The sequence below is a fragment of the Macrotis lagotis genome, chromosome 2 (genome assembly GCF_037893015.1).
Source record: "Macrotis lagotis isolate mMagLag1 chromosome 2, bilby.v1.9.chrom.fasta, whole genome shotgun sequence".
NCBI lineage: Eukaryota > Metazoa > Chordata > Mammalia > Peramelemorphia > Peramelidae > Macrotis > Macrotis lagotis.
This window is the reverse complement of record NC_133659.1, coordinates 310,128,474-310,141,592: the sequence shown is the minus strand read 5'-3', so window position 1 is coordinate 310,141,592 and position 13,119 is coordinate 310,128,474. Positions and strand designations below refer to the sequence as shown.

At 37.2% G+C, this 13,119-nt stretch overlaps 1 long non-coding RNA gene across 1 annotated transcript in view; it reads left to right on the top strand.

Annotated features, from left to right (window-relative positions):
• Positions 1-13,119, top strand: part of LOC141511771 (uncharacterized) — a 46,382-nt gene that overhangs the window by 31,969 nt on the left and 1,294 nt on the right. The window contains exon 3 of the long non-coding RNA XR_012475396.1: positions 3,123-3,192. This is a non-coding gene — a long non-coding RNA (uncharacterized LOC141511771). The remainder of the gene's footprint in view (positions 1-3,122; positions 3,193-13,119) is intronic.

Below are 13,119 nucleotides of genomic sequence, written 5' to 3'. Positions count from 1 at the left end.
TTTGATTACAGAGCATTGTTTCTATTTTTATCATTGATATTGTTTATTTTTCATTTATATTGCTTTTGTCATCATTTACATTGCTTTTCTCCTAATGCATGCTTTACTTTGCATCAGTTCTGATAAGTCATGTCCTGCTTCTCTGAATCCTTCATATTCTTTGCTTCTTATCACACAGTAATTATCCATTATCTATACATGTGCTGTCCTTTAATTATTCTTTTTTTCTTTTAATCATGCATTTATTAAGTGCCTAGCATATGCTTGGCATTGGACTTTACAACTATGATCTGATTTGATCCTTACAACAACCTGGTGAGAGAGGCAATGTTATTTTCTCCATTTAACAAATGAGGAAATTGAAGCAGACACTAATTACAGACCAGCACTTGATCTGCAATTTAAAAAGTCTAGAGGGGGCAGCTAGGTGGTGCAGTGGGCCTGGAGTCAGGAGGACCTGAGTTCAAATCCAGCCTCAGACACTTAATAATGACCTAGCTGTGTGGCCTTGGGCAAGTCACTTAACCCCATTGCTTTACAAAAACTAAAAAAAAAAGTCTAGGGCACTGAGACCCAGGCAGGCCATGTAACTTGCCCAAAAGTCACAAATGTAGTAAGTATCAAGGCTGGAATTTGAACCCAGTCCTCAACTTCTAAGACACTGAGTACCTTTGCCACTGTTTTTCATATTCCTAAACTAATCCTTGACATAAAATTCAGTTTTTAAAGCCCCCAAGTTCTCTCCACCAAGATTTATGGCCATGCATAATAGAAAAGTATGGTCTCTGAAGATTCAAAATGGCAGATAAGCAAAAGCCTAATGGAGAATTACATAGTGAAAATAGACCTGAGACATGATTCTGATTTGCATGCAGGAAATAGCATGATAGATATCATCAAGGGGTTTTGCAATTAGAAAAGGAAGCAGGCTCATTATCAATCAAGAGGGAGGGATAAATGGTGGCATTCTGACACCCATAAAATACTAAAAGACCTAGAGAAAGACACCCTGAGCATTGGGCAGATCCACTTTGGAGATCCACTAGGGAGTTCCAGGTCACAGTCAAGGATTACATAGGATTAAAAGATACAGATGGGTGGTGCTGGAAAGAAGGGAATCTCACCCTGGTGTGGTCAAGGAACTACTGATGGATAGAAGAAAAGGGTCTTCATCTCTCATTTCTTTTCCCTTCTGAGCCAATGAGGCTTATTTCACTTCCTTGACTTCAAAACCACTGAAGTTTGGAAAACTATCTGGATATCCAGTTTAATCTCAAGAAAACATAATTAGGAAAACATATTTGTCTTCCCTCCCACACCCTTAACCTTCTCCTTGAGGTCACTTTATGTTCAGTAACTCTAGTTAAATGCTGGCATCTTGATAAAAGGGGCCTTTGGTCTGCTTTAAGGGAATGAGACAAAAGCCTAAAATAGCATTTTTTCCATGTCCAACTTTGGGGGCAGGGGTGTAATTCCTCCAGTCTAATCCATTTGTTTATAGAAACATATGGCATTAATAAAAATTTCTCTTCTATGAAATCCAGTTAATTTGGATATACAGGGAGTCCCCAAAATATTAGGGAAGTCTTGCACTAAGATTTTTGGGTCACCCGGTCTATATTGAGTGAGATCTCCTGCAATGGTTTCCAGTAATAACTGTGACAACTATGGGAAGAGAGGGTGCTACAGTGGAAATGATTTTTAACTTGAGAGTCAGAGGATAGATTTCAGTCATTCAATCAACACATGTTAATTCAATGTCCACACTGTGCCAGATACTGAAGATACATAGATGAAAATGGAAGATCCCCTGCCCTCAAGGAGCTTACATTCTACCAGACATCTCAGAACTAATATATGTAGAAAATATACAATCTAGACTTGAGATACCTTTCAGAGGGAGAGTTCAATGCCTGGCTCTGCTGCTAAATTCCAGCTTAATCCTGATCACCGCCCCGCCCCCCTCAACCTTAGCTTCTTCCTCTATTAAAAAAAAAAGTTGGAGCTTCTAAGACCCTTCCTGCTACAAATCCCTAAATCTAAGGCCCTTGGGCCTTAATTTCCTTATCTGTAAAGTGAGGGGACTGGGATAGATGATGTCTGAAGATTTTTCCAAAATTAAATTTATGATTCCTTTTCTGTATATTCTCTCTATTTTACTGCCAGAGGCACCATTCAAATTTAGACCTTGGTTACTTCTTGCTAGGACCAATTCAATAGAAATTGACTCCTCCTTGATCTCCCTGTCTCCAGGTTCTCAAAACCATTCCCCCATACAGTTGTCAAATATATTTATTTATGTATATATGTATCAGTATAGATATGTATTATATATTTACATATATGTGAATATGCACACATGTTTTTGTTGTTCAGTCATTTCAGTCGTGTCTGATTCTTCATGACTACATTTGAAGCTTTCTTGACAGATTTGGAAGGATTTGCCATTTCTGGCTCAAGCTCATTTGACAGATGAGAAAGCTGAGGCAAAGATGGTTAAGCAGACTTGCTCAGGGTCACAAAACTAATAAGTGTCTGAGGCTAGATTTGAACTCAAGCCTTCTTGATTTCAGGTTCTATGCTCTATCCACTAAGCCTGCACCCCCCCATACACGCAGATGCCACCTATATGCCTATATTATATAGAATATATTTGTATATTATATAATATATCATAGTATAGTATAGTATATAGAATAGATTCGTATTATCTATATTATATAGAATTATATATATATATATATACAACATAGGCCATACAATACACTTTATATGTACATACTACATATAAATACACCTACCCATGCATGGTTATATAAATATATATGCATAATTTAAAATATATATTTATATATAGTACACACTTAAAAATTCCTATTCTGGCATTTTAACTAGACTTTGGGAAAGTGTCATTTAACCTCTGATTGCCTCAGTTTCCTCAATTGTAAAAGAATGAAGTACCTACTTTCCTGAGATTGTTGTGAGGACCAAATGAAGGTATTAATTCACAGTGCCTGTCCCTAGTAGAAAATATATAAATATAAATTATTGTTATTAATGTTTTAAAATGATTTAATAATGATTTATTATTATTCTCATTCTTGTTGCTGTTATTACTCTAGATGGCCTAGAACCGACCTGGTTTCAGGAAGCCAGGAAGACCCGATGTGCATGCATGCAGCCTTGCATATGGTAAGTGCTTAGTAATTGAATATTGGATAGAACTTTAAATTATAAAGACTGCTGCTCTGTTTAAGTAGGTATTCATCTGTGATTTATTTTAGATGTGAAAGGGAATCTTATGAAGTGATTCTCTTCCATATGGTACCAGTGACCTCAGAACCAGTTAGTCTTGAATTGAAGTTTTTTCTCTGGCCCATTTTGGGTGAGTGACCTTGGACAAGGGAAAGTCACTTAACCTCAGGATTTTAGAGCAGAGATGTCAAAAGTCAAATAGAAACAAGGGACCATTGATCTATACATAAGCATCCCTGTAGGATGCATAGTACTTTAGAAAACCACATATTAACATTATCTATGTTCTATTGTATTTGTATTTCCCTGTACCAATGAAATCTTGGATCTGGTCCCTATAATCATCTCTTTAACTGCCCAAAAAGTTAATTAGTACCTGAACTCTTGGATATGAGCCCAGACAAAGGGCAAAACTTGGACCTGAGAATACTCCTGTTCAAACACCACCTCATACAATTATGAGCTGTGTTACAGTAAGCAAGTTACCCAACTTCTCTCTGAACCTCAGTTTCCACATATGCAAAAATGAACAGGTTAACCCAGATGATTTCTCTGGTCCATTTAGTTTGAAATCTAGATTATATCCTACCACCCTATTTGGGGAAAAGAAGGAGAAGGAGAGAGATTGACCAGAGGGAAAAGTCTGACAGATTCTTTTTTTTGAGGGTCATTGAATAATAAATCTGCTCTGAGTAGAGCAAGGCTAAGTTCTCCCTTGATGGTCCTACTCCTCCAGGCAGAACTCTAATGGATTTCTGAAGAAATCTCAAAGAGGCAGAGGGAGAATTGAGTGCAGCATAGTAAAGAAGAGATGGGAAAAGAAATTTAGAGGAGGGGGAGAGTGGGTGGAAGAACAGTTTTTAAAGTTATGTGATTTAAAAAAAACATATATATATATATATATATATATATATATATATATGTATATATATCTTCAGTTTCCTGATGACTTGGAAGAGGCTGATTTAATAGGAAAGTGTGGAGCCATTTGGTATCTGGAAGCTTTCACCGCAGTCCCTTCTGTCTTGGAATGTTGGTTTATACATTACAAAGGGTATTTTGTTAGTAATCTATCTCAGCATTAATTTTACAAATACATGCCCCCTCCCCTTTTTCACTTGGGTTTCAAAATAACCAAGACAGATGATTTATTTTGCCCAAAGATATTAATACAGGGAACATAATTATTCCCCAACTTCTGACTGGTGAGGCCAGATAAAAATAGATTATGGATCATACATATTAGATGCCAATATTAGTAGTGGCCTAAGACATTCAGGCAGGGATTCTTGTCACTTGGGGAATTCTGCCCTCCTTGGGAGCCTGCCTCAATCCTCTATAATTGTGCCCAGTTTTTATTTCAAGAATAAATTTACATCATTCAGTCTACTGTTGTGAACCTTCTAAATCCCCTCCAAGGGAGCTTAAAATATAATGCCCTTGACTTTATCCAAGTAATGTGTGAAGAATAAAGCATTTTTCAGAGTTAACTCTTCAAACTATGGAGCTTGAGCTCTTCAAACAATGATGCTGGTCCATTAAATGGGTAGATTGGCCTTATGATTTAATTAACATAAGGAATGCTCCAAATAAGGAAACTCCATGCTGATCATCTTTCTCTTGTCTGAAGCTTATAATTTAATCTGACCCAGAGCTTTAAGGAGTTAAAGAACTTTCCCAGTCACAAAGTCAGTAGGTGTCAGATGTGGGATTCAAACTCAGATGTTGATTCACAGGTCGGTATCCATTGTATCCTGTATCCACTGTCGCTCAGAAGACACTAAAAATCCTGGCTCATATTTCTAGAGTACATGAGAGTTATCAAGAAGACTGGTAAAGTGGAAGGAGCACTATGCCTAAAGTCATAGGATAAGGGTTCAAATCTTCTTCTACCTGTGTCACTTTGGGCAAACCACTGTACCTCTCAGAGACTCAGTTTCCCCATCTGTAAAATGAGGTTGTTGTCATAGATGATTGATGAAGTTTCTTTGTTCTCTAGGTCTAGGGTCCTATTGCAATTCATTTATGATCTTTCTTTTTTATTAAAGATTTTTTTGGCAAGGCAATGGGGTTAAGTGACTTGCCCAAGGTCACACAGCCAGGTAATTATTAAGAGTCTGAAGCCAGATTTGAACTCAGGTCCTCCTGACTCCAGGGTCAGTGCTCTACCCACTGCACCACATAGCTGTCCTATGATCTTTCTTTATGAAAAGTCTTTATAGGAGGGAGCACAAACTTGACTACAATTTTACAAATGGAGAAGCAGAAGGATTGATTTAGTTACAATCCCACGATAAGGTGACTAGCTCTTTGGATACCAATCTGAATTGATTGATACTTCTATCAGATCAAAGGGTAATAGTAAGAACACTACAACTCTGTTTTAGGTTTCAAAATAGCAGCTATCATTAGTTTTATTCTTGTTTTAATTTGTTTTTTTTTGCAAGGCAATTGGGGTTGAGTGACTTACCCAAGGTCACACAGCTAAGTAATTATTAAGTGTCTGAGGTCAGATTTAACTCAGGTCCTCCTGACTCCAGGGCTGGTGCTCTGTCCACTGTGCCACCTAGTTGACTCCATTAGTTCTATTCTTTCTGGGTGCCCTCACTCCTACCCTTAGGCACTCATCTAGCTAGAGTCGTAACTAAGCATGGATCTTAGTGCTTTGGCACAGGGCACTGAAACTGAAAAGGAAGAAATAATTGAACTCAGCTTAGTATGAAGCCTAAATATAGCCATACCAGATTGTATGGTTCCTTGCCCATATCCTATGATCCTATGACCATACTCTAGATGGGCTTCTTGGTCATCTTGCCCTGTTTCCTTCCCTTCTGATAACCAACCCAGCAAGGATCTTTTAGTGTCTCAGCATCTCTAGCCCCTTCCCAAATCTTTCCCCACTCCAAAATTTTATCTCTTGAAGTGTTTGCCACGGGAAAGTTGTGTTGTCAACTACAGCTGTACTTCTATATATCTATTGTTTTGACAAGAAGAGACTGAAAAATACTTGCTGAGTTGAGTTGAGTTGGAAAAGTGACGCGAAGTTCCAAAATAGTATATGATAAATTAGGCTGCTTAGAGGTCCATCAGAGATGCTTGGAGTCAAGATATCACATCCGAATGATCATAGATTTGTTTGACTTAGAGTGATATTGTTTATTTCCAGGGACCCATTCTTGTTGAGAGTACCACCCCTTCCCCATCAGTCGACCACCTAAGAGTTATCTTCAATCCCTCATTCCCTTTGTCAAATAGATATAATTAGTTACCAAGACTTTACAAGTCTACCTCTTAGTCTTGTCCCCTTCTCTCCAACCATGCTCACAGCTGCCATCCATGTTAAATGGATCCTTCAAACAGAATGACTGCAGATTGGAAATCTATTTTGGGGTGGGGGGGATAGTCATGATCATATAGCTTCAGTCCTTTCTGGAAACCTCACTCCCTGAATAATTTTTTTAGATAAAGTCCATCATAATCTGACTCTAATTTGCTTTTAAAGTCTCATTAGATTCAAACATACATTTCATCTATTCTAAGATCCCATCAAAATAAACTAAAGCATTTAGATGGATATGGTCATTGTTTTTCATCAATTCATGATTTCACACTTCATATTTTAAGATGGAAAAATTCTTCCTATATGAATGATTTTCTTAGGGGACTCCTATTCATCTTTCTCAGAGCACAATCAGCATTCTATAGAACATACTTTAGAAATGCTGAGTTAAGTCATTGTCTCCAGACACTAGATTAAATCATTAGCCCAGAGTCGGATAAACTGGAAGGAGGATTCTGGACAGCTATGTTTTGATGGGGGAGGGGGGAAAGCTAAGCAGGTCTAGTTTAGACCTTCTAAGATGCCTCCTCAGCAGTCATTCCATCTCTTATCTCCATGACTTAGCACAGACTGTCCGTCACACCAGAAGCATATGCTCTCTCCATCTTTACCTTTTAGAATCCCTTATTGTTGTCATTTTCAGTCAAGTCCTATTCTTCATGGCTCCAAGTAGGGTTTTCTTGGCAGAGATTCTAGAATGGTTTGCCATTTCCCTCTCCAGATAATTTTCCAGGTGAGGAAACTGAGGCAAACTGGGTGCACTGATTTGCCCAGGGTCACACAGCTAGCAAGGATCTGAAGTCAGATGTAAATTTGGGTTTTCCTGAGGAGCTCTATCCATTGTGCCACCTAGTTATTCTAGGTTTCTTCAAAGCTTAGCTTGGGTGCTACTTCTAATTCAAAATCTTTCTTGATCCTTCTCTCCTTCCTCCCTTACCTCCTCCCTACTAGATGGTAGTTTCTCTCTCTCTCTCTCTCTCTCTCTCTCTCTCTCTCTCTCTCTCTCTCTCATCTCTCGATCTCTGTCTTTCTGTTTGTCTCTGTCTCTATTGTTACTTTGTATAATTTGTATAAACTTTCATTGAATAGATTTTCCCTTAATATAATCTAAACTCCTTGAGGGAAGAAATGATGTCTTTTTTATTCTCTGTATCCAGCATCTTACAGAGTATCTAACACATTGGACTGTATATTTAGAGCCGTAAGGGATGTTGGAAATAATTGAATCCAATTTTCAGATGAAAAAACTGACATCCACACAGTTTAGCTGTTCTGCCAAGGATCACACAACTAGTAAGTGACTGGAGCAAATCCAGGTCTTTCTGACTCCCAAATCAGCCTCTCAAGTAAGATCTTAAGATTTCTTATAGCGGTGCCTCTCACCACCATGGGCTCTGTCCCCTGACTGCTGAGGAGGCATCCTGAAAGGTCTGAACTAGACCTACTCAGCTTTCCCCCTCCCCCATCAAAATATACCTGTCCAGAATCGCCTTTCCAGTTTATCCGACTCTGAGCTAATGATTTACTCCAGTGCCTGGAGACAATGACATAACTCAGCATTTTCTAAAGTATGTTCTGTAGAATGCTGATTGAGCTCTGAGAAAAGATGAATAGGGGTCCCTGAAGAAAATTGTTAAGCAATTAGGAAGATTTTTTCCATCTTAAAATATTAAATGTGAAATCATGAATTCATGAAAAATAATGAACATGTCATCTGAATATAAATTGGTTACATCTGAATATCATCCCTCTAAAATGAGAGCTCTTAAAAAGTCATATATGTATATATACATACATATGTATATATATGTATATATGGAGAAAGAGAGATGTACAATAATAAATAAAATTGTTTTTATACATGTGTTCATGGATACATACACACAAAGTGAAGAAATAAAACTAATTCTAGGTCATGTTTTAATTTTATACACATAGGATTCCTATGTTGTAGATATATAAGGAATGCACAATAAATGTTCATTTTAATTCATTAATAATTGAATGTTTATTGTATAACATGAACTCGTGAGAAGAATGGACAGAAAAATGCAAAAAACAATGTTGTCCTCAGTCAATCAATCAAACAAGTATCTGCTTACTTTATAACAGTAAGTGATAAGTGTTGGGGGTACAAAGAAAGGTAAGAATCATTCATCCCCTCAAGGAGATTCTAGTAAGAGAGCTAACAAGTAAATAAATAGCAATAGGGTTATCTCCCTTAAGGAATTTATATTCTCCTGGAGTTATGCATCAGTCCATAAATAAATGTAATGGAGAGAGCAACCAATGAACCAGCCCCTGTGGCTATGCAGAATATGTCAGTGTATTCAGTTGAGCCAGTTTCCCATTTGGAAAAGTCTGGAGGGTTTTCATGAGAGTTGTGTGGATGTGCAATAGAAATGCATTTTGGACACTTTGGAGCATGTATAGATATTCTGGTTCTAGTTTGCTATCTGCCAGATAGTAACCTGAAGTCACAGAACCAGAAATAAGGATTTGTTTGAAAGGTTATATTTGGCTGCAGCCCTTTCTTTCTCTTAGTTTGATTTTCCTTTGAATGTCTTCCCAATAGACAGAGTCTGGGGAGGAGATAGGTTGTGAAAGAGAGCCTCAGGCAAATATTTGGCTATAAGAATGCACAATATGGTCCTTCGTTTTTTAGATGGAAGAGATTAATTTGGAATCTAAAACCATGGGATTTTCAAAAAATCAGGAAGGCAAATCATTCAGGAATCCAGGAATCTGGAAATCTCATAATCTGGGGAGCAAGTTCATGTTGAATTTTGAAGCAGCCCATATCTTAGGGATACAATATCTTAAGGAGCAAAGCGTACTCTTTATACTTAAACTGAGAAGAGGTCTCACGGAACAGTGATGCTGCTTTGGATCTGAACTTTACGGGACTAATACTATGGAGAAACTGCTCAAAGTTTGATCTCACTTTCTCCAGTGACTGAGGTGATCTATGAGAGAATATGCCCCTGAGGTATTGGGGAGAGGGAATGCTTGTACTTTTGTTATCACTGTATCTTTGAGGTAAATATCCTGTAGAAGAAAATTCATTGATATCAACTGGTTAAACAGAATAACTTGCTAGGCTCTCACTGATAGATAACAGTAGTCAAACACCACCAATGGGGGCTTAACCCAATAATATTGGAGGAGAAACACAAATTTTCTCAGAGTTGCCCCTAGAAACCGAAGAGGAAAATAAAGTCACTGACTTGGAGTTAGTAAACCATACTTGCTACATAAATAAATACAAGTATATATAAAATAAAAAAAAGAGTAAAGAAGAAATGCAATGTATATTTAATTAACAAGGGGCAAGTTTGAGTAGTGACTGGAGAGTTGTAATCTTGAAGTTAAGATCTGGGTTCAGGTCCTAATTCTGAAACATACTGACTGTGTGACTCCGTTGAATCACTTAGCCTTTTAATCTGTTGGTTAGTGAATATTTATTAAGATTTGGAGATATAAAGAAATCAAAAAATAATCCCTATCCTCAAAGGAGCTCACTATTTAATGGAGGAGACAAGCAAAATATATGTATAAACGGGTTTTATAGAAGCTGTTCTATGCCTGAACCAATGAACTTGGCAGCTAAGGGAGCATATGAAAGTGTTCCCTTTAAGTATCAGGGTACTTAAAGAGCCCTAGGAAATTCCCCACTGCTCTAAATTTGAGAAAGGGTGCATATTTGCATTGGCAAAGGGAGTTTCCATATCTGGGTGTTTCCAATACCAATGAAGTCACAGCTCCACTCCCTGAATATAATAAATACAAAGTAATTCTGGAAGGTTGAAAGTAGGAGGAGAACATAAACAGCCAAAGGAACCAGAAAAATTTTTGTGTAATAGAAGGAAACTGAGCTAAGCTTTGAAAGGGATTAAGAATTCTAGAGGGAAGGGACTTCAGTTCAAATATCAAAGAGATATATAAAGATCATCTTGTATAAGAAAAAGCAAATGAACTAATTTTCCTGGATTATGGAGTATGGGAGGAAGAATCAGGGGAAATACATGTGGAAAGATGCTGGAACCAAGTCATGAAAGGTTTAAAATGTAAAATGATAGATTACATATTTAATCCTAAAATAAAAAGGGAGCTAATAGGCTTTCCTGATTAGGAGAGTGCCATGATCAGACTTGTGACTTCCAAATGGCGATTTGTGAGATTATCAATTAGAAGGGAAAATGGGTTGGAGAGAAGAGAGGCTAGAATCAAAAAAAAATTACAAAGTTTTATCAGGTGTCTAGTTTAACATTAAGTACAAATTTTTTTTTTCAGACTCCATTATTTTAAGGGTGTCACATGTCATAGCATCAACTCTCTAATGTCCTGATCTTTTTTTTTAAAGGAATAGAATGTATTTGGGAAGGAAGGTGGTACTTCTTTAATGGAAATGAATATTTGCCTTATCAGAGGCAATGCATTTATGAGAATGAATTTGTTTTCTCTTTTGGAAATGGACTTCATGATCTTCTTTAAAAACAAAGGACAAGCATCATCATTCCATTAGAAGTCTTATCAGCATATTTCAAGACTAAAGATGTTTCTTGGTCTAATCAGTTTGGGAAAATGACCTTAACTCAATGGCATTAGATGAGTGGAAGGATTTTTCAACCATGGCAGACCTTTGGGGGCACCATTTGAGGAGCTGGAAGTTCCTTCCCTAGCCTAATCAAGAATATAAGTTCTTTACACAATCTGCTTTTACAATGAGCTTTTCCTAACCCCAGGTGTTCCAAATTTCCCCTATTTGCATTCTGAATAATGATGAAATGCTAGCTTAGATGGAAAATAATCTCCTCCTTTCCCATCCTTCACCAAGAGACTCTCAGGATTCTTGAAACCCTTATATAGTTTTACAATCAATAATCCATTTATCCAAGGTTGACAAGAAAGAAAAGGATCTGGTAGACCAATTCAACTGGATGAATGTTTCATAGCACAGTTCAAAGCTGTCATCCTCTCGTTCAGATTCTCTTGCTCAGCAGATTTATGGACCATGAGGAGCAATTGTTGTATATTTAGGGAACATTTTTAGTAGACTGGACCTGTGATTTCATTGGTGTGGGAAATTCCCAAAGAGGAAATTCCTTCTCCCAATGTAAATCAATACCTTCTTTGCAATTTGTGGTTCTTAATAGCTGCCGAGGGACTTTGAAAGTACTGAGCAAGTGGTAAACACTTAATAAATACTTAATAAATACTAACTGGCTTACCAAATGACTAAATGAGATGTCAAATGGCTTGTCCACGTCTTCCTCACTCTGAGGTCAGCTCGCCATCCACTCTACCACTCCCTCTTGGGGATCATGAGAATATTTTATGAGTATAACCAAGCCAAGTAATAATAATGAAAGTAAACAGGAATAAGAAGTGCTTAGAAAGCAGTTTTATTTAAAAAATATTTTCCTCCTTTGGATAGTGAAGACATATGATGGAAAATAAACTGAATGTGGATACAGAATATGTGACTTTCAGCCACAATTTTGATACTTAACATTTGGGCAGATCACCTCTTTTGAACTGTTTCCTCATCTGTAAGATGAGAATAACACCTGTACTACCTACTTTCAAGGACAGATGAAGTAACTGTTTTTAAAATTAAAACACTGCATAAATATGAGTTCTCATCCACAAATCTTTTCCATTCAACCTGACCTTGGCTTAATCCAAGGAGAAGGAACACATGAAATGGTCCATTATACCTACTCATTCCAAAATTGTCTTCCTCTCAAAAGTATCTCTCTTGTGCACATATCCTTCTTTGCTCCTTTTCCTTGCACTTATGACCTAGCATATAGTCAGTGGTAAATAAAGGTTTATTGACCAACTGACTAATTCTCTATCTTCTTTGATTCCTCAGAGACCCAGTAACTTTTTTTTTGAATTGAGGAAGATATATTGGATTGAGAAATTCAAGCAAACCAGATGCTTCTCTCATGTTTTAATTTTTAGGTTTTTTTTTTTTTTGCAAGGCAAATGGGGTTAAGTGGCTTGCCCAAGGCCACACAGCTAGGTAATTATTAAGTGTCTGAGGTCAAATTTGAACTCAGGTACTCCTGACTCCAGGGCCAGTGCTTTATCCACTGTGCCACCTAGCTGCCTCATGTTTTAATTTTTTAAGGTCTATTAGACGGGTCCTATGATGTTTAAAAAACAATAATGTTACCAAAAAGAAAGAAATGTATATATGCACATATATGTATGTATATTTATATAAATATATACTCATATACATATATGTGCATATATATTTATATTATGTATAATATAAATATATATTTATCCATTTTGAGTTTATAAGGTAAGGTATAGTAAGGCAGCATGATATAGGGGATAGAGGGCCCACCTTAGACTCAGGAAGCCTTGGATTCGAGTTCCGTCTCTGAAACACACTGACTGAGTGACCCTAGTTAGTCACGTAACCTCTTGAAGTTCTAAGCAACATCCTCTACAGACAAGATGGGTTATTGACCCCTGATCTCTAGATGAAGCTTCTCCACTGGGTA